Here is a 19,749-nt window from a genome sequence, read left to right as displayed (position 1 = left end):
GTGAGGTCTGTCAGGGTAAATATTATGTCTCTCATTTCTTTTTTGTGTAGAAGTATTAAATACAGTGCTTTGCATTTAATAGGCTCTCCATGAATATTTTTGCATTAAATCAATATGCATTTATTGAATCAAAGTACTGTTGGGTATACAAATACCAATAAACTATGTTGCCTAGCCTTATGAAATTTAGTTACAGTTTGGAGAGACAGGAGAAAGGCTGTGTTAAGAGCTGACATATGCTGTGGAAGTCTTTGGGAGGGAAAAATGAATTCTGATCGGTGGAGGTGTAGTGGTGACATAAGGTGGGTCTGGAACGACGAGTAAGACTTTACCAGGGGAAGACTGGCTTAGCATTGAAAGTTGAATTGGGTGGAATGTTTATACAATTCTTGTATGCTCCAGAATCACTTTTTTTCCCTCAAGCTTCAAGGATTTTCCTTTAAGTTAGTGTTCTGAAATTTAGAGAAAAAGACCTTATTGATGGCATGATTTTATAGACTTCAGTCTTCTCTGGTCCAAACTTTAGAACCTTAATCTTTGCAGTTTGTCATGATATATTAACCTCTTCCCTTCATTTTCTGAATATGTAAAAGCTTTTATCTGGATCTTCTCATGTCCTATTAGATATTTCCAAGGAAACCTTATTTAAGCCATGGTTTTGTAAATAATGATTTTTTAGTTTTTTTAATAATTTTTGTTTTTACTTTCTGCACAATTTGTCTTAATTAACAAGATGCCTTTGAAGTTGTTCTTTGGGCTCTGGCATTGTATTAAAGGCCATTTGTGGTCTCCATCCTGATGACCTCTCCAGCCTTGTGTCCCTTTACTTCTTTCTCCCAAGCCACAGTTATGCTTATATACACACATATACACACATATATACACACATATATAATCTATTGTCAAATCGATTTCCGTACAACACCACCCAGTGCTCATCCCAACAGGTGTCCTCCTCAATGCCCATCACCCACTTTCTCCTCTCCCCCACCTCCCCCATCAACCCTCAGTTTGTTCTCAGTATTTAATAGTCTCTTATGGTTTGCCTCCTTTCCTCTTTGTAACTTTTTTTCACCCTCTTTCGCCTCCCCCCTGGTCTTCTGTTAAGTTTCTCAGGATTCACATAGGAGTGAAAACATATGGTATCTGTCTTTCTCTGCCTGACTTATTTCACTTAGCATAATACCTTCCAGTTCCATCCATGTTGCTGCAAATGGCATGATTTCATTTTTTCTCATTGCCAAGTAGTATTCCATTGTATATATAAACCACAACTTCTTTATCCATTCATCAGTCGATGGACATTTAGGCTCTTTACATAATTTGGCTATTGTTGAAAGTACTTCTATAAACATTGGGGTACAAGTGCCCCTATGCATCAGCCCTCCTGTATCCCTTGGGTAAATTCTAGCAGTGCTATTGCTGGGTGATAGGGTAGATCTATTTTTTAATTTTTTGAGAAACTTCCACAATGTTTTCCAGAGTGGCTGCACCAGTTTGCATTCCATCCAACAGTGTAGAGGGTTCCCATTTCTCCACATCCTCTCCAGCATCTATAGTCTCCTGGTTTGTTCATTTTAGCCACGCTGACCGGCATGAGGTGGTACCTCAGTGTGGTTTTGATTTGTATTTCCCTGATGAGGAGTGACATTGAACATCTTTTCATGTGCCTGTTGGCCAACTGGATGTCTTCTCTAGAAAAGTGTCTATTCATCTCTTCTGCCCATTTCTTCACTGGGTTATTTTTTTTCACGTGTGGAGTTCAGTGAGTTCTTTATAGATTTTAGATGCTAGCCCTTTGTATGATATGTAATTTGCAAATATCTTTTCCCATTCCGTCAGTTGCCTTTTAGTTTTGTTGATTGTTTCCTTTGCTGTGCAGAAGCTTTTTATCTTCATGAGGTCCCAGTAGTTCATTTTTGCTTTTAATTCCCTTGCCTTTGGGGATGTCTCAAGTAAGAAATTGCTGTGGCTGAGGTCAGAGAGGCTTTTTCCTGCTTTCTCCTCTAGGGTTTTGATGGCTTCCTGTCTCGCATTCAGGTCCTTCATCCATTTTGAGTTTATTTTTGTGAATGGTGTGAGAAAGTGGTCTAGTTTCATCTTTCTGCATGTTGCTGTCCAGTTCTCCCAGCACCTTTTGTTAAAGAGACTGTCTTCTTTCCATTGGATATTCTTTCCTGCTTTGTCAAAGATTAGTTGGCCATACATTTGTGGATCCAATTGCGGAGTCTCTATTCTATTCCATTGGTCTATGTGTCTGTTTTTGTGCCAATACCATACCATCTTGATGATTACAGCTTTGTAGTAGAGGCTAAAGTCTGGGATTGTGATGCCTCCTGCTTTGGTTTTCTTCTTCAATATTACTTTGGCTATTCGGGGTCTTTTGTGGTTCCATATAAACTTTAGGATTGCTTGCTCTAGCTTCGAGAAGAATGCTGGTGCAGTTTTGATTTGGAGGTCATTGAATGTGAATAGCTTTGGGAAGTATTGATATTTTAACAATATTTATTCTTCCAATCCATGAGCATGGAATGTTTTTCCATTTCTTTGTATCTTCTTCGATTTCCTTCATAAACTTTGTATAGTTTTCAGCATACAGATCTTTTGCATCTTTGCTTAGGTTTATTCTTCAGTATTTTATGATTCTTGATGCAATTGTGAATGGGATCAGTTTCTTTATTTGTCTTTCTGTTGCTTCTTTATTGGTGTATAAGAATGCAACTGATTTCTTTACAGTGATTTTGTATCCTGCGACTTTGCTGAATTCATGTATCAGTTCTAGCAGACTTTTGGTGGAGTCTGTCGGGTTTTCCATGTATAGTATCATGCCATCTGCAAAAAATTAAAGCTTCACTTCATCTTTGCCAATTTTGATACCTTTGATTTCATTATGTTGTCTGATAGCTGATGCTAGAACTTCCAACACTATGTTCAACAACAGTGATGAGAGTGGACATCCCTGTTGTTTTCCCGATCTCAGGGGAAAGCTCTCAGTTTTTCCCCATTGAAGATGATATTAGCTGTGGGCTTTTCATAAATGGCTTTTATGATGTTTAAGTATGTTCTTTCTATCTGGTTTAGGAATCAAAGTAACGCTGGCCTCATAGAATGAGTCTGGAAGTTTTCCTTCCCTTTCTGTTTTGTTTGGAACAGCTTGAGAAGCATAGGTATTATCTCTGCTTTAAATGTCTGGTAGAATTCCCCAGGGAAGCCCTCTGGTCCTGGACTCTTATTTGTTGGGAGATTTTTGATAACTGATTCAATTTCTTTGCTGATTATGGGTCTGTTCAAGTTTTCTATTTCTTCCTGTTTGAGTTTTGGAAGTGTGCGGGTGCTTAGGAATTTGTTCATTTCTTCCAGGTTGTCCAGTTTGTTGGCATATAGTTTTACATAGTATTCCCTGATAATTGCTTGTATTTCTGAGAGTTTGGTTATAATAATTCCATTTTCACTTAGGATTTTATCTATTTGGGTCTTCTCCCTTTTCTTTTTGAGAAGCCTGGCTAGAGGTTTATCAATTTTGTTTATTTTTTCAAAAACCCAACTCTTGGTTTCATTGATGTGTTCTACTGTTTTTTACATTCTATATTGTTTATTTCTGCTCTGATCTTTATTATTTCTCTTCTTCTGCTGGGTTTGGGGTGTCCTTGCTGTTCTGCTTTTAGTTCCTGTAGGTGTGCTGTTAGATTTTGTATTTGGTATTTTTCTTGTTTCTTGAGATAGGCGTGGATTGCAATGTATTTTCCTCTCAGGACTGCCTTCGCTGCATCCCAAAGCGTTTGGAATGTCGTATTTTCATTTTCATTTTCATTTTCATTTGTTTCATATATGTTTTAATTCCTTCTCTAATTGCCTGGTTGACCCATTCATTCATTAGTAGGGTGTTCTTTAACCTCCATGCTTTTGGAGGTTTTCCAGACTTTTTCCTGTGGTTGATTTCAAGTTTAATAGCATTGTGGTCTGAAAGTGTGCATGGTACGATCTCAATTCTTGTATACTTATGAAGGGCTGTTTTGTGACTCGGTATATGATCTATCTTGGAGACTGTTGCATGTGCATTCAAGAAGAAAATATATTCTGTTGCTTTTGGATGCAGAGTTCTAAATATATCTGTCAAGTCCATTTGACCCAATGTATCATTCAGGGCCCTTGTCTCTTTATTGATCCTGTCTCTAGATGATCTATCCATTGTTGTAAGTGGAGTACTAAAGTCTCCTGCAATTGCCACATTCTTATCAATAAGTTTGCTTATGTTTGTGATAAATTGTTTTATATATTTGGGGGTTTTCTGAATTCGGTGCATAGACATTTATAATTGTTAGCTCTTCTTGATGGATAGACCCTGTAAATATTATACAGTGCCCTTCTTCATCTCTTGTTACAGCGTTTAATTTAAAGTCTAGTTGTCTGATATAAGAATGGCTACTCCAGCTTTCTTTTGACTTCCAGTAGCATGATAGGTAGTTTCCATCCCCTCACTTTTAATCTGAAGGTTTCCTCAGTTTTAAAATGAGTCTCTTGTAGGCTGCGAATAGATGGGTCTTGTTTGTTTATCCATTCTGCTACCCTATGTCTTTTGGTTGGAGCATTTAGTCCATTTACATTCAGTGTTATTATTGAAAGATAGGGTTTAGAGTCATTGTGATGTCTGTAGGTTTCATGCTTGTAGTGATGTCTCTGGTACTTTGTGGTCCTTGCGAAATTTCACTTACAGAGTCCGTCTTAGGATCTCTTGTAGGGCTGGTTTAGTGGTGATGAATTCCTTCAGTTTTTGTTTGTTTTGGAAAACCTCAATCTCTCCTTCTATTCTTAATGACAGACTTGGTGGATAAAAGATTCTCAGCTGCATATTTTTTCTGTTCATCACATGGAAGATTTCCTGCCATTCCTTTCTGGCCTGCCAAGTTTCAGTAGATAGGTCTGCTACTACCCTTATGTGTCTACCCTTGTATGTTAGGGCCTGTTTATCCCTAGCTGCTTTCAGAAGTCTCTCTTTATCCTTGTATTTTGCCAGTTTTACTATGTTATGTCATGCAGAAGATCGATTCAAGTTAAGTCTGAAGGGAGTTCTCTGTGCCTCTTGGATTTCAATGCCTGTTTCCTTCCCTAGATCAGGGAAGTTCTCAGCTATGATTTGTTCAAGTACACATTCAGCCCCTTTCTCTCTCTTCTTCTTCTTCTTGATCTAAGCCACAGTTTTATGTCCAAGGGTCAGCTGTTGTCTCTCCCTGGAAGACCTTGTTGCATAATGCTCTCTATGCAAATTCCTTCCCATCCTCTATGATGCTGTCATGCTGTGAAGTCTTTCATGAACCCCAACCCAGTCACTCTATCCCTGCACCTCATAACTGTAAGCACACAGCTCCATTAGTCCTTTCATTGATTGCAAACAATAATTTTCATTTCTTCCTCTCTGTAAGATTTAAGCCCAGAAGACCATGGGTGTGTTTTATTCAACTTTCTTCAACGCATGGTAGAGGGAGTGTGTTTCTCTATTTGCAGTTTTCTGTCTAACCATAAAGATACACAATCTTGCATTATATTGCAGACTTCTTGAACTTTCATTGTCTCACAGAGCCTTTATCATGCTTGAACTGGAGATTTCACTCTACACTTCTTTATAAACATATTAAATAAACACTGTGTTAGAAAGGCTTTCTGAGCAGCACTTGTGTAAACTACTTTGATCAGAGAAGTTTCTGTTCATTATTGTCTTTTTTCTTCTCCCTAAATTAATTATTTATGATTAACATAAAATTAGGCAACTGCCATTAAATCATTTTTTTTGCAGAAAATTTCAAGTTTCTAATTAAAAAAAAAACAACTTGGAACCTATTTTGTTTTGTCATACTTATTTTGGGTGTTTGGAACTATATCCTGGCTACCCTGAATAATGTTAGGCAAAGCCCTCACTTAGTTGGATGTTCTAAAGACTTCCTATCCCATATTAACTTGATTTAAAACATCTTGTTAGAGTTAAACTTGACCAGATGTTTCTCTGTCTATGGGCACCCCTTTCAGAAATTCAAATAGGTTGGTCAGATATCATGTTTCCTTATGGAAGTCAGGTCTTTCCCTCCTGAGGTTATGTGTGCTTAGGTAGCTATGGTTGTGTATGACATTTATGAATAGGAAAATGTATTACTAGTTATTTTTTGAATTTTTCTTATATACTCATAAAACTAGATGCAAATTTATTTAATATTCTGGTTCTGTCTTTTGCCTTCACTTATTTTGCAAATCAGAAGAAATTCTTGTATAATTGTGGGAATTAGACAGTTAGCTAGAAAGCAGGGATTGTTTGCAAATTCTTAAAATAATTCCTACACTTGGTTTCTGCAAATCGTTCCTGGCTCTAATCCTCACTGATAGTGGGACACTTAGTGCTCTCTTGATATTTTTACAAAGGTAGGCAATGTCTGGGAGCCCTATGGCTGAGATTATTTTAGGATGATATCTCCCCCTGGCAATATATAATTAGACAATTTTATTTTGTGGTTATATTATTATTATTATTATTATTATTATTATTATTATTATTTTATTGCAAACATTTTTATTTTTTGAAAAATGTCAGGAGAAACCTCTGTCTGTATTGCTTTATCCAATTGATTTTGGATAATAGGAAGTATATCCTGACAGCATGAATCATGTTAGGCAAAACTAGGGTTTAATTGTATGTATGCTCTATAATTCCCTACTGATCAACATATAGTCTATGAACCAGCAATATCTTTACACCTGGGATGTTGAGAAATGTGGAATATTTGGCCCCACCTGAGATCTGCTGAACCATATCTGCATTTTAACAAAATTCCAAAGTGATTTACACGGACTCTAGAGTTTGAGAAACATTCCTTAAAGGCACACACCCATCACATATTTTGAAGGTCCTGAAATCTAGGTCCTCGTTACTGTTAGTGGTTTGCATACCATTACCTAAGTATCACCTGGGAGCTTGTTAGAAATACACACTTTCAGGTCTAAGCCCTGATCTCTTGAGGCAGAATTTAAATTTTAACAAGATCCCCTGGTGGTTTCTATGAACATTAAAATACGAAAAGCATTGATCTAGATTACACCATCTTGTTGAAGCTAGCTTAACTTGAATTCTAGTTGTAGAATAAATGTCCCCCCACCCCTCAGGTACCTCTTTAGTAGTCTTAGCTAGAGCACTGCCAATATAGTAAAGATGGCTACAGTCTCTAAATACATAAAAGAGGAATCTACTCAACTTCTTTAATAATTGACGTACACTTCTGACATTTGCCCTTGACTACTTCTCTCCAGACTCTATCGTGGATAATTCTCTTACTCCCACTTATTCTTATAAAAATAGAGGAGGAGTCTGTCATACTTTTTTTCCTACTCATATGATTTCCAGAGCATTGTTCTACAAAATTATTTAACAATTTCTCTTAAGATAACAGGTCTCCATAGGCATTTGTTTCCTAATTCCCATTCTCCCAGCCATGTCCCCAGTGTTTGCTGTCCTTCTGGGCATTTTCCCTCTCTCCTGGATGGCAGCTCCTCATTCAGGTTTCTTCTTCCTCTCGAGGCCTGCTACCTTCCTTGTTTGTGGCATTCTTAATGCCACAGGTCACAGGCATTCTTGGTGGTATTATCTTTATTTTCTCTTTACTCATGGTACCCTAGGGTAATGTCGTCTTTGTCATTCCAGTTCGCCCCACTCCAAGCTCCTTCTTCCAAGAACCTGGAATTTCCTTTCAAGTTTCCTTTCAGTGGACTACAGCCTTTCTTCTCAATTTCTTACTCTGGTTGTCTCCACCAAAACCTTGAATTCCACCACAACCATAAGCCATCATAACTGCCTTTAATAGCATCTTTGAAGGTTCTCTTTGACTTTTCCTGTATTCCTCTCAACCCTAGACTGCCTCTGCCCACCTGCTTTCTCTGCTTTTGTTTTCAAGCTATTAAGCTTGCTTGTGGAAATTATGAAACAAAGATGATTGAGTCAGATAATGTTTTTGGCTTTATCACCTCAGCCAGATGTTCTCTGCTACTCCACTGTCCTTTTATATGTTTACTGTAGTACCTAATCCCATGTGCGTCTTTTTAATTTCTTAGAAGTGGGAGATACTCTTTTCATAGTGAATGGTGGTAAGGATCTATGCTTTCAGATTAAATTTGCTGGTAGGTTTCTAAATCATGGTGCTTTTATTTCATTACAATTTTTCTTTAGAACAGTTACAATAAAAATATATTTGTCACATTGCTGTGCTGCACATTTTATTATGGTCTTTAGATGCAGATGGCTTTTACCTTCTTGTGGATATAAACCACAGTAACAAAGATCTGGTGCTTAATTGGTCTCATTTCCTGTTAAGCATTGTCACTTTAAAAATTGCTACTTAGAAGAATGAAAAGAGGACATTAAGATTTCTTTCCTAGTGGCATTAAAGAGTAAGGAAGCACAATTCAGTTATAATTTGTTCAGTTATATTGGATAGCCAAAAAGACTGAATGAATTAAAAAATAAAAGAAATGCTTGTTGGTTTATGGTCAAAACATCTCTAGGAATTTTGTACTGTTGGTGCAGTAAAAAAGTAATTGTTTTATTAAATTGCTTCAGTGTCCCCAGCATTGCACCACTAACTGTGGTGGAGCCAGAGGAAGTACAGGATATTTTATCTGACTTGAAAAACTTGGATTATATATTGGAGAAAAAAATGGTAATACACACGAATGCTGTGAGATAGAATGTGATATAAAACACAACCTTTTTACAAAGGTTAATGATGTCCTGTTGCCCAAAATAGAGTCCATGCTCCATGGAATAGTGTGCTTGCTCATTAACCTCTGGGTCCTAACCACCCTTTCCAGCATCATCTTCCTCCATTGCATGCCCCTGAAACATGCCCTACACTCCAGTCACTTTGATGTGCTTATTATTGCAGAATGTATCATCTACCTCAATACCTGCCTGCTTTGGTAAGCTACTTTTATTATTATTATTATTATTTTATTATTATTATTATTTTAAATTTTTGCTTTATTCTCTTTCTACCTGTCTTCAGGTAAATTCATACTCATCTTTTAAGACCTACCTCAGATGTTGCTTCCACTGCAGAACTTTCTGGTTTTCCTAGATAGAATTAGTTTTTACTCTCTATATGATCTTTTATTTCCTTGTTGGCTTCCTTTCTGTCATTTACCAGATTTTTTTTTTCTGATTTTCCTTTTGATTTTTTTCTTTGACCCATTGGCTATTTAGGAGTGTCTTAGTCAGTTTGGGCTGCTATAAGAAAATACCATAAACTTGGTGGCTTATCAACAACACAAAGTTAGTTCTCATGGTTCTGGAGTCTGGAAGTCCAGGGTCAGGGTGCCAGAATGATTGGGTTCTGGTGAGAGTTCTCTTCCGGATGTGCTAATGTCCAACTTCTCATATTTTCACATTTTCAAGAACAAAGAGAGGGAGCAGCTTATGTTCTTAAAAGGGAACTAATCCCATTCATGAAGTCTCCACCTTCATGACTTAATTACCTGCCAAAAATCCCACCTCCTAATACCATCACTTTGGGAGTTAGGAGTTCAAAGTATGAATTTTGCTTGGGGAACACAAGCATTCAGTCCATAGCAAGGAGTATGTATCTGTGATTTGCAGAAGAGTACCCTGATGTATTTGATTCTAACATATAATGCATTTTTATAGCTGTTCAGTCCAGCATTCTTTCTGGTAAACATGGATATAATAGGTTTTATGTTGTTGTTTGGTTTTGGCAAAAATGATGCTTCTTGCATTAGTCGTACAGGGTGAAACTTCTGTGACGTTTAGTAAGCCTCCTGAGTATCTCTGCTGGGTTTTTTTTATTTTAGAGACCGTTTTGAATACTGAAAATTTTGATGGAGCATTAAAAGAAGAATTAAACACATTCATAAGTTTCCCAAAGTGTACCTGTTATTAATTTTTAATCCCATTCCATTTTTGTTGCAGAAAATAGATTGTATTATTTCTGTCTTTTCTATCCCTACCATATAGTCTGTTCTGAGAATGTTCCATTTTGTGCTTAAAAATAATATATATTCATTTGTTTGGTGGGGTGTTCTTTAGATGTCTCTTGGGTTAGTTGGTTTATAGTATCATTCAAGTCTTCTATTTCCTTGGTCTTCTGTCTAGATATTCTATCCATTATTGAAAGTAGAGTATTAAAATATTATTGCAGAATTATCTTTCTCCTTTTAATTCTGTAAGTTTATGCTTCATATATTTCAGTGAATTGTTACTTCCTGCATATTTGCTTATAATTGTTATATCTTCCTGATGAATTGACCCTTTTATCATTGTAAAATTTCACTGTTTATCTCTGAACTAGGAGCAGAAAGAGAGGGAGCGGTGTTGGTACAAATGTTACCGTTTTGCCTTTCTTGGACAATTTCCATAGATTTTCTTGAATAGATGTTTTTTTTTTTTTCATTTGCTATTTGCCATTAGGACCATTTGAAGAAGCTTTAAAATTTTAAAGATAATTTCACCAGTTTTTAATAATTCTGCCAGTTTTTTTTCCTAGTTTTAAACCGATTAGTGGAGCTCCTCATGCTATCATACCAGAAGTTGATCCATATGTCTCTTTCTATAAATTGTTTGTGTATGTGTTTCTTTTCCTTAAGAGGTGATGAGTTTTATAAGCCTTATGAGACTGCAACCTAATCATTTATATTTGCATAGTACTTAGTATGATGCTTAAAATATTGCAGATCAGCGATTCTCAAATATTTTTTCTTTAAACAATTTTTTTAATGTTTATTTATTTTTGAGAATGACAGAGACATAATGCGAGTGGGTTAGGGGCAGAGAGAGAGAGAGACACAGAATCCAAAGCAGGCTCCAGGCTCCAGGCTCCAAGCTGTCAGCACAGAGCCCGTCGTGGGGCTTGAGATCATGAGCTGTGTGATACTGACCTGAGCCGAAGTTGATCCCTCAACCGACTGAGTCACCGTGGTGCCCCCCTTTTTCTTTAAAAATTTTTTTTAATGTAAAATATTTTTATTTTTTTTATTTTAGAGATCGTTTTGGATAATGAAAATTTTGGTGGAGCACTGGAAGTCATTAAAATGATCAAAATAACATCAAATAACTTAAAATAATTATGATGCATTAATTGTTACAGTTAAATAGCATTATGGTGCCTGTAAAAACAACCGCAGCTGTCCATCATTCCTGTGGTCTCCTTTCAGGAGAAAAACCAGTGCCCTGTCATGTTCAGAGGATCATTGACTTACCTGCCATGACTTACCTGCCTTATAACCTTTTGAAATCAAGTTTGTTTGGTTTTTGTTTGGTTTTAGTGCCATTTGACATCAATTTCTATCTGTGATTTGCAGCAGAGTACCCTGATGTATTTGATTCTTACGTATAATGTACTTTTACGGCTGTTCAGTCTAGCATTCTTTCTGGTAAACATGGATATAATAGGTTTTGCATTGTTGTTGTTTGGTTTTGGTAACAATGATGCTTCTCACATTAGTTGCACTGGGTGAAACTTCTGTGAAGTTTAGTAAGCCTCCTGAGTATCTCTGCTGGTTCTTAGTTTATGTTTGGTTACTGTTGGATAGACCAAAAATGAAATTATGAAGTGTAGACTAAATGGTATGGAAGTATTCATGAACCTGAGCTCTAAGGCTTGGGAAAATTCTTGACTTTCAACATTACTATTCCTGTATCCTGTGTATTTAATGGGTCACCAAATTTTTTTGCCTTTATCTCCTAGAGGTCTCTGTATTTCAGTCTTTCTTTGCTGTTTTTGCCTATGTGGTTCTTATCCAGGCTCTCAAACATTCACCACTAGTTTGCACTAATAGCCTCCTAATCTGTGTATTTCTCTAGTTTGTGCCTTTTTGGAAGCCATCCTATACTCTGCTACACAGACCAAGTTTCTTAGAATCCTAGTCCATCATGCAATTTCCTCAATGCTTATGATAAATGTTTGCTGGTGTTTGTTATGTGCCAGTCACTGTTTTGGGTGCTGTGTTTTAGTGGCACAAAAGCTATACAAGTTCCCTGCCCTCTTGGACATTCTGCTCTTTGTTACAGTAGATAGTAAATAAGTAAATAAATGAGATTCTTACATTGTGGTAAGTGCTATGACAATAATAAATACATGATGGAGTGACATCAGGACAGCACCTGAGGCAGGTGCTGAGTGAAGACCTCTCTTGGGAGATGCCATGTGAGCTGGAATCTGGAGGGTGAGGATGGGCTAGCCACACAGGAATGGGAAAGAAAGGACTTCTTGCAGAGGAAACAATAATTACCAAGGCCCAGAGACAGATAAGGGCTTGATGTGTTTGTAAAACAGAAAGGAGCCCATTATTGATGGAGCATAATGAAGGATGAGAGTGATGATATGAGATGATGTTGAAGAGGAAGCCAGATCATGGAGGACCTTGCTTTGGATTTTATTCTATGACCACTGGGAAGTCATTGGTGATTTTAAGATAAGTGAGATGACTTGTTTTTAAAAGGGAAATGAGGCTTGTGTGGAGAATGGTTCAAAAGGGCAAGAGTAAAACTTTGCTACTACATAGGAGGTTGATATTTGTTCTAGGTTAGTGATGTTGGTAGCTTATTCTGGAACAGTGTTATTTAAAGGTGGGTTAAAGCAGGCAGATTCAAGATATATGTTGAAGGTTGAACCAATGCACTTGGCAATACATTAAAAACTAACCCATTTGTTGCTGTCTCATGGAGAAAATCTTTTGTCTTCTTTTCAAGGTCCCTGTAAACTGACCTTTTTATATGTCTGCTTATCTCCCTTTATACCCAAGGTACACTTTGTTCTTCTGGTAAAAGAGAGTATAATATAGTAGTTAAAAGCACATGCTGTGGTGTCAGACTTTCAGGGTTCCGGTGTTGACTTTGTCCCTTTCTGTGTGATCTCACCTCATACACTCTTTGTACTACGGTTTCCTCATCTATAAAATGGAGACAATAATATTTCTAACTCATAGCATTGTTTTTAGGATTCAATGAATTAATCCATCTAAAGTGTTTGGAAAACACTTGGCCATAGTAAGTGCCCAATATATGATTAGTGTATTCATTTCTTAGGGCTGTTTTGACAAACTGTGACAAACAGAATGACTTAAAATAATAGACATTTATTCTCTCACAATGCTGGAGGCTGGAAGCCTGAAATTAAGGTATCAGCAGGATTAGTTCTGCCCAGAGGACATGAGGGAGAATTTGGGTCTTTGGCCTTCTTTGGCTTATAGAAGGAGCACTCCAGTGACTACCTCCTTCCTCACATGGCCACCCTCTTGTGTTCCTGATTGCTTCCCCTTTTCTTCAAATGACCTGTCTTTGAATTTAGGGTCTGTTTTAATTCCAGATGCTCTCAAGCTTCTTTTTTTTTTTTTTTTTTTTAACGTTTTATTTATTTTTGAGACAGAGAGAGACAGAGCATGAACGGGGAAGGGGCAGAGAGAGAGGGAGACACAGAATCGGAAGCAGGCTCCAGGCTCTGAGCCATCAGCCCAGAGCCCAACGCGGGGTTCGAACTCACGGACCGCGAGATCGTGTCCTGAGTGAAGTAGGACGCTTAACCGACTGAGCCACCCAGACGCCCCTTCAAGCTTCTTAATTACAAAGATTTTTCTTCCAAATAAGGTCACATTTACAGTTTCTTAGTATTGGGACATGGGCATATGATTTTATTGTTTGCAGAGGTCACCATTCAGATCACTACATTTGCCAAGACCATGCTTAGGACCAGTTTTGCTCCTATTCTGATATTTTATAAATATTAGCCAATTTTCAAAGTCTGGTTCCATTCTGACCACTTGCATAAAATAACTCTTAATTCTTTGAAAAAAAATTTTTTTAACATTTATTCCATTTGAGAGGGGGGCGGGGGGAGGAAGGGGCAGAGAGAGAGGGAGACACAGAATCTGAAGCTGAGCTGTCATCAGAGCCCCATGCAGGGCTCAGACTCACCAACCGCGAGATCATGACCTGAGCCAAAGTCGGATACTTTGACTGAGACACCCAGGCCCCCCTAAAATAGCTCTTATTCTAAAAGATTTGTTCTCTTCCACCAGTAAAGTCAAATAAAAAAAATTTTGAATGCCTATGATTATAAAAATAGCATAGGAGACTTGCCCCATATAGACAACTTCTGTGCCTTGCCTTTTGTTGATTATTCAGATATAGTTCAAGTTTCCTTCTCCATGTTTCATTTCTTTTTTTGAAAAAAAAATAATTAAGTTTTAAAGAGTGGGCTCCATGCCCAATGTAGGGCTTGAACTCATGACCCCGAGATGAAGAGTTACATGCATACTGTCTACCAACTGAGCCAGCCAGGCACCCTCCTCCATGTTTCATCCTGTAATGATTAGGAAAAACATTTCACTCTCATCAAATTTTTTTTCAGTGCCCCGGAAACTGTCAAAAATGATTATTTTGGATCTGAAATTTGGACTGGAGCTAGAGTCTTGAGTCTCATTGCTGGATACAAGTTAGACCTAGATTCTAGGGAAGTGGTTTTGGTCATCAAAAACTAGATCATTGGTGTATGTGAGAAAGGCAGTATAGTACAATGAATACGAACTAGAAAATCATAAAATATGTTATAAATAAACGACTATGCTTCATTAGGTTTTCCTTCCTCATCTTCAAATTCCTAGCTTAAAAAGTAAAAAGTATTCAGTTGGCAATTTCATACAAATATGTATAAGTTATACATTATTACAGATTTCATGCTTGATGTGTGTAACTCATATGTCTATGTCTGTGCCTAAAGACATAAATGGAATAATGTTTACTGAAGCATTCACCATGGTTATCTCTGAGCTGTGGGATTTCAGGTGTTAATTTTATTTTTAAAATCATCAGTTCTGATGGAATTTTTAACAATATAAAAGTGTCATTTTATAAAGACAGTGGTTGTGGTGGGAGAAATGAAGGCTTAAAGAGGGGTTGGACCTTCAGGTCAGTTACTTCCAGCTGCACAAGCAGGTTTCCATATCTACTCCTGTTTCATATTTACTCCTGTTTGCATATTTACTCATGTTCAAAGGCCACAATTTAGTCTATATGCCCTAGGGAAGAAAAGGTTGGGAAGAATTGCAAAATACATACATATGCTAAACCGTAGTGTGCGTTGTAAGTAACTCATGGGCACAATACACACACACACACACACACACACATACACACACACACGTCCAAGTAAGCTCTATCTGATGTGTTAAAAGTGTGGAATTTTTATTATTAAAACTTTAATACAATTACTTGCTTTTCCTGCCAACTCTCCCATAACTGTTTCTGGAGTGAGGGGCAGTTACAGGATATAGCTGAAGTGGAGCTATCCTAGTGGGGAATGATAATCTTGGTCCAAAGCTGTTAGGAATTCAATCTAGAACATAAACTACCTTTGTAACAAACTGGTTTCCTTCAGAAATACTTGAGTTTGTCTTTCCAATTATATTTATGTAAGAGTGTTTTACTGTTAGCGTTACTGTTTATATGAGTGTTATTTGCATAGAAAGTGTCATTTGGGCCACATCCATATCTGATTTGAGGTCTCCCCCCACGTTAGTGGGCACTTAGAGCTTATTGACTTACAGGCCATGACCTGAAGCCCGAGTCCCTGTGAACACATGTTCTCTGGGATTCCAGTGAATATGCAGAGTGCAATTGCATTTTTTAAAAACATGAAGAAATTCAAATAAGCTGGAAACTTGCCAAGTTTAATTTTTGACACATCTCAACATTAGAACGTCCGTGTAAATGGAAGGTCAGAGTCATGCCTTGTGGCTACTGCTTTGGGACCCAGGACTGCGGGATGTCCCGCAGACAGGGCTGTCAATGCTAGTGTGTGAGTGTTGTAAGTACTGATGGGGAATGCAGGCGCCTTTTCATGTCAGCACTCTCTCAATTCTTTAAACCACTAAACTGTTACTCTTTCTGTTGGGAATGGCAAGAAAAGCTTTTCTCTCTGTATTCTGTGCTCCTGGGACATGTGCCTATTTGCTTCAAGACTGGTTTTTGAATTTAAGGTTGCAAAACAGTTGTTCAGAAAACAACCACAGCAGTCTACTTCAGAAAACCCTTCTCTCTTTTGAGATATAACTGGATTGGTGATTCGCGTCTGTTTGTTAATTGCAATAAAGCTGCTATTGTAATTTAGAATGCTTGTTAAGAATAGTCCAACAGTCCTCTAAGGGACAATAGATAACCTGCTATGTGTCTTGCTTAGGGAGCTGGTAATTATTTTACTGTAAATGAATCTAACAATAGCCCATTGGAAAACCACAAGAGGGACAAGCTTTGAGGGAGGAGTGTTAAAATCAAGGCTCTTCTTTATTGACTACATTCATCAGCCCAAATTACTGGCAATAAAGTTTTTAGAGAGGTTCAAGTAAAGTAAGTAAAATAATTAAGGTTCTCTTCAGTTACTGTTAAAAATTCTTTGTATGAGTGCATCTTACTTAGACTCATTTTCACCTTCCTTTTAATGGAATTTTTAATGTTTTATGTTATGTAATGATGACTTTTTGCTTTTTAAAAGGCTACCGTACCAGATCAGAGATTTGTAAATTTTTCTTGTAGGAATTGCTGAGCTGTTCTCACTGACTTGACTGCTTAGAGTTCCCTGCTATATTGTGTTTTTGACTTTGGCTATTTTTTTTTTTTTTGTTTTGTTTTCTGAGGAAAAAAACAGGTGTAGTTAAAAGTCAGGTGCAGGGGCGCCTGGGTGGCTCAGTCAGTTGGGGGTCTGACTTCGGCTCAGGTCATTATCTCGCGGTCCGTGAGTTTGAGCCCCGCGTCGGGCTCTGTGCTGACCGCTCAGAGCCTGGAGCCTGTTTCAGATTCTGTGTCTTCCTCTCTCTCTCTGACCTTCCCCCATTCATGCTCTGTCTCTCTCTCTGTCTCAAAAATGAATAAACGTTAAAAAAAAATAAAAAAAAAAAAGTCAGGTGCAAGTAATGATTTGGGGTGGTATTGCCAGAGTAAATAAAAGAAAAGTTAGACAAGCACATTTTCCTCCCATGGAAAGACATTCAAAATTATGTGTTGGCTGAGGAAATGTTAGGTTATTATTTTTCAAAAATGTCAAGAAACAATATATATGTGCTCCTCAAAGCCAAGCAGAGCCTGTTGCACGTCAAGCTGATGACTCAGGTATACTCACCCTTCTAGCGTTAGATCACACCTACTTTTGGTCCCTTTTCACTCTGTCCCATTATGCCTCCTGTGCTCCATCCAGGCATAATTATTAGTTCTCAGAATGTTCCATCCACTTTCGAAGTTTGGGGCATGATATTCCCCCAGTCTTGGAGGTACATCCAGAGCTTAAGAGCCCTTCAGATCCAGCTTCCTCAGGAAGTTCTCCCTAATTGGGTGGAATAAATGCCCCGAACCTCTGACGTCCTGCAAAAGTGTACGTGAACTCTATGTAACCTCAAAACAGAAGCTTATCTGCCCTGTTCATCATGACCCCACTTCCCATGATAAAATAATTGTTCTCTGTTCTCCTAGCATTTCCTTTAACTTAAGTATATCACTTTTTATTACATTTAGTTTTCCAGATCTTCCTTGTTAGGCTGTGAGTTCCAATTTCTCACATGCATTTCTTCTCCTCCATTCCTACTGTCTTTGTGCTGGTGGAAGGAAGCCTTGTTATCTCTTAGATGACTACTGTGACCCCCTCTGTGCCTGTCCCCAGTCTTGTGCCCTTGAATCTCTTCTCCACACTATCCTCTAGAAGTATCTATTAAAGTTTATATCTGACTAGACTAGTCTTCTCCATAGGTGTCATTTGCCATGAGAACAAAGTGCACTCTCCTTAGTGTGACAAATTTAAAAAGGCTATCTGTGATCTTACTCCTGTTTTTTTTTTCCCCTGTAGCCCAAATTCCCACTAACTTGGGGCTTCATAGCTTATATGCCAGTAGTGCTGAGCTAATTTTATTTCACTATGAGTTTTCCGATATGTTATGATTCTGGACTTCGCTCAAGGTGTTCCTTCTGTTTGTAATGTTTTTATTCAAAACATAATTTCTGATCATCCATCAAGGTTCCATTATTACCTCCTCTGGGAAGGCCTGTAGATCAGTTAGCTGCTCTCTAGACCCTCAGAGCATCTAAATACATACTTGTATTATATTCTTAGTGTATTATGGTGTATTATATTCTTAGATGTACTATAATCTCAGTGATCTGTTCACCAGGAAAAGTTATTTATTATTTATGATTGTTTCCTTAAGGTCTAGCATTGTATTTGACACCCAGTAGATTCCCCGTAAGTGTCTGAATGAATGGATAGAAGAGCAGAGATTAAGAATATCCCACAGGCCATAAGAAGAAAAGCCAGGAATACAAATCTTGGAGAAAAATCAAGATATGAGTTTTATAACAAATATTCCTTTGGTAACTTTGAATTTAAGAGATGAGTCTGTGGGGATAAGGGCTAGCAGTGTAACTCTTGTGGAAAGCTTGCATTGATTCTGCAAAATGTCCCTTTGGGGCAGGTAGATGCTTTTGTGGAGAGAAGGCTACCTTTCAAGATTCAGGCTGGTGGCTGTAGTTGGGAACAGTCTTAAAGGGCTAGCCTGGATTTCATCTTTATTTAGTTGGGATTCCGAGTTATCCTGGATTTTGAGGCAGAAAAGCACTTACTGGGGAATTGGGCTGAAACACAGGCTGAAATCTTGGAGGATAGCTGGAGAGGAAGAGAAATGGTTACAGGATAACTGTATGGAAGCTTGACTACTGCAAAGCTGGGCTAGATTATTTAGAATGTGCAAAAGGATTGCCGAGCAAATCGGAAACTGAGTAGCAGATCTTTATCTTTTTTCTGCCAGTGGCCAGGATTGGTTCTGGATTCTGGGGTATGTGGGCACAAAGAGGAGGGCTAAGTGAGCACTGTTGAGAAGATCAGAGCTCCTCAATGGGTTCAAGCCCAGGCCCAACATTACAGTGAGCTTGGCTGGCCCCTTTCTACTTTTGTTCACTTCCCATTTCTATTAGCATATCAACATTTTTGCAATTGCATACGTATCATCCAGGCAGTGGTTTCTTTGGGACTCTTACTACATGTTAAGCACTGTACGAGGCTTCAAGATTATAGTGGTGAACAAGAGGTAGTGGTTCCTTATGGTTCTTAACTAGTGAGGTAGATGTACAATGAACGAATAATTTCAATGTGATTAACCACACTAAAGGGGCAGTGTGCAGTGACTTGGGAGAGTAGAGTTTCAATTTAATTTATTCTGGGGAGTCAGGGAAAGTTTATGGTAGACATGACATTTAAGCTGAGATCCGAAGAATGAGAACTTTGCTAGAAAAAGTAAAGTGGGGATTGTATAGGGTTGTCAGCATAAACAGAAATCCTAAGGTAGGATAGAGAGAAGTGTGGCAGAAGGCCAGCATGGTCGGGGGAGAGTTTACACTACCTGAGCCTGAAGAGAGAGAGTAGAGGCTGTTTTTGTTTTTTTTTTTTTTTTGTTTGTTTGTTTTGGAGGTTTTTGGAAACTGCATTAATGCTTTTAGATTTTGTTCTAAACAATGTAGAAGTAATTGGAGAGTTTTAACCTCATCATGTTTGTTTTAGAATGATTGCTCTGTCTGCCCTGTGGAAAATAGAAGCAGGGGCAAAAGTAGAAAAGGAGTATCTGGTTGAGAGGCTATTGTTGTGATCCAAGCATGAGATGATACTGGCTACACCAGGGTAAAAGTGGGGAATAAGTCAGTGGATAGATGGGAAAGATCTATAGATACAGGAA

General features: G+C 37.9%; 1 protein-coding gene across 10 annotated transcripts in view; it reads left to right on the top strand.

The window, feature by feature from the left end:
* Window positions 1–19,749, top strand: part of IMMP2L (inner mitochondrial membrane peptidase subunit 2) — an 886,893-nt gene that overhangs the window by 264,347 nt on the left and 602,797 nt on the right. The gene's annotated exons all lie outside the window — the stretch shown is intronic.

The sequence above is a fragment of the Panthera onca genome, chromosome A2 (assembly GCF_046562875.1).
Source record: "Panthera onca isolate mPanOnc1 chromosome A2, mPanOnc1 haplotype 2, whole genome shotgun sequence".
In the NCBI taxonomy this organism is placed as follows: domain Eukaryota; kingdom Metazoa; phylum Chordata; class Mammalia; order Carnivora; family Felidae; genus Panthera; species Panthera onca.
This window is presented reverse-complemented; position numbering and strand designations above follow the sequence as displayed.